This window comes from Cebus imitator, unplaced genomic scaffold (genome assembly GCF_001604975.1).
Source record: "Cebus imitator isolate Cc_AM_T3 unplaced genomic scaffold, Cebus_imitator-1.0 Scaffold647, whole genome shotgun sequence".
NCBI lineage: Eukaryota > Metazoa > Chordata > Mammalia > Primates > Cebidae > Cebus > Cebus imitator.
The window spans coordinates 393,657-395,963 of NW_016107962.1; positions in this window are offsets into that span (position 1 = coordinate 393,657).

The window sequence follows — 2,307 nt, forward strand, 5'->3', positions numbered from 1 at the left end:
GACTCTGGCCTCTATTAACTCTTACCATTCATGGTCCTCTGGTCTATAATACAAAATCATGTCTCTGTCAGCTTGATGTTATTCAGAAAAAACCAAACGTGCTTTTCCTATTCCTTTTCTTTTTTTTTGAAACAGGTTCTCTCTGTCACCAGGTTGGAATGCAGTGGTATCATCAGGGCTCAGTGCGGCCTCAACATCCTATCTCCCAGCTCCAGTGATCCTCCTACCTCAGCCTCCTGAGTAGCTGAGACTACAGGCACCCAGCTAATTTTTAAAAATTATTTATTTATTTATTTGAGACGGAGTTTCACTCTTGTTGCTCAGGCTGGAGTGTAATGGCACAATCTCAGCTTACCACAACCTCTGTCTCCCAGGTTCAAGTGATTCTTCTGCCTCAGCCTCCCAAGTAGCTGGGATCACAGGCATGTGCCTCCATGTCCGGCTAATTTTGTATTTTTAGTAGAGATGGGATTTCACCATGTTGGTTAGGCTGGTCTCAAGGCCGGGCGTGGTTGCTCATGCCTGAGATCCAAGCACTTTGGAGGCCAAGGCGGGTGGATTACCTGAGGTTGGGAGTTCAAGACCAGCCTGATTAACATGGTGAAACCCCATCTATTTTTTAATAAAAGAAAAGAAAACAAAACAAAGCAAAAGGCTGGCCTCAAACTCCTGACTTCAGGTGATCTGCCCGCCTTAGCCTCCCAAAGTGCTGGGATTACAGGCATGAGTCACCGTGCCTGGCCATTTAAAAAATTTTTTTTTTGTAGAAATGGTATGTTAGGCTGTTCTTGCACTGCTCTAAAGAAATGTCTGAAACTGAGTAAAGAAAAGAGGTTTAACTGGCTCACGGTTCCACAGTCTGTACAGGAAGCATGGTGCTGGCATCTGCTCAGCTTCTGGGGAGGTCTCAGGAAACTTACAATCATGACAGAAGGTGAAGGGGAAGCAGGCATGACTTACATGGCTGGAGTAGGAAGAGAGGGGGGAGGTGGTACACACTTTTAAATAACCAGATCTTTTGATAACTCACTCACTCGCTATTGAGAGAACGGCACCAAGAGGATGATGTTAAACCACTCACAAAGGAACATCCCTATGATCACCCCCCACCAGGCCCCACTTCCAACACTGGAGGTTACAATTCAACTTGAGATTTGGGAGGGGACACAGATCTAAACCATATCAGATGGGGTCTCACTATGTTGTCCAGGCTGGTCTCAAACTCCTGGCCTCAAGTGATCCTCCTGTTTCAGCTTCCCAAAGTGCTGGGATTACAGGAGTCAATGACTGTGACTGGTCTGCTTCTCCTACACACTACACTCAGTCAACATTTCTGATACTAGATGTGTGGAGGTTCCCCCACAGCCCCTCTACCCAGCAAATTTCTGGCACATTCTCCAGCAAACACCAGCTGGGTGTCCTCTAATTCAATTCCATTCCAACATTACTTACCTGGAGGTCAGATCCCCTAGAGTTATAGTAGGCAGCTAGTTAGGCATGAGCAGGGCAGGAGAGGGCTTTCCTTCCACACCTGCCACCAGGAATGTCAGGTGACCATCAGGTGATGGTCTCATTACCATGAGCTGTGTACCACAAGACCTCCCCAACTTCAGATGCCAATGGCAAGCAGAGGCTGTAACCTATGCTTCTGCTTCTGCTTTTCTTTTCTTTTCCTCCCTCCCTCCCTCCCTCCCTCCCTCTCTCTCTCTCTCTCTCTCTCTCTTCGAGATGGAGTCTCTCTCTGTCTCCCAGATTAGAGTGCAGTGGCGCAATCTCAGCTCACTGCAGCCTCTGTATCCCAGGCTCAAGTGATTCTCCTGCCTCAGCCTCCTGACTAGCTGGGACTACAGGCATAAGTCACCTCACCCGGCTAATGTTTGCATTTTTAGTAGAGACGGAGTTTAACCATGTTGGTCAGGCTGGTCTCGAACTCCTGTCCTCAGCCTCCCAAAGTGCTGGGATTACAGGCATGAGCCATCACGCCCATGCCCAGTCCCAGGCTAGTCTTGAACTCCTGGGCCCAAGCGATCCTCCCACCTCGATCTCCCAAAGTGTTTGGATTACAGGCATGAGCCACCGCCTAACAGTACTGTTGGTTTTTTATGAAGACTTCTTTACCTAGACATGACTGGTTAAACCATTGGCCATTGGTGATCAAGTCAATCTTCAGCCACTCTCCCCTCCCAGGAGGTTGGGGGTTGGGGCTCAAAGTCCCAACTCCCTATTCAAGCCTTGGACTTTTAGTTGCTCAGCCCCCAACCTGAAGCTATCTAGAGGCCCCCAGCCACCAGTCGTCTCATTAACAAG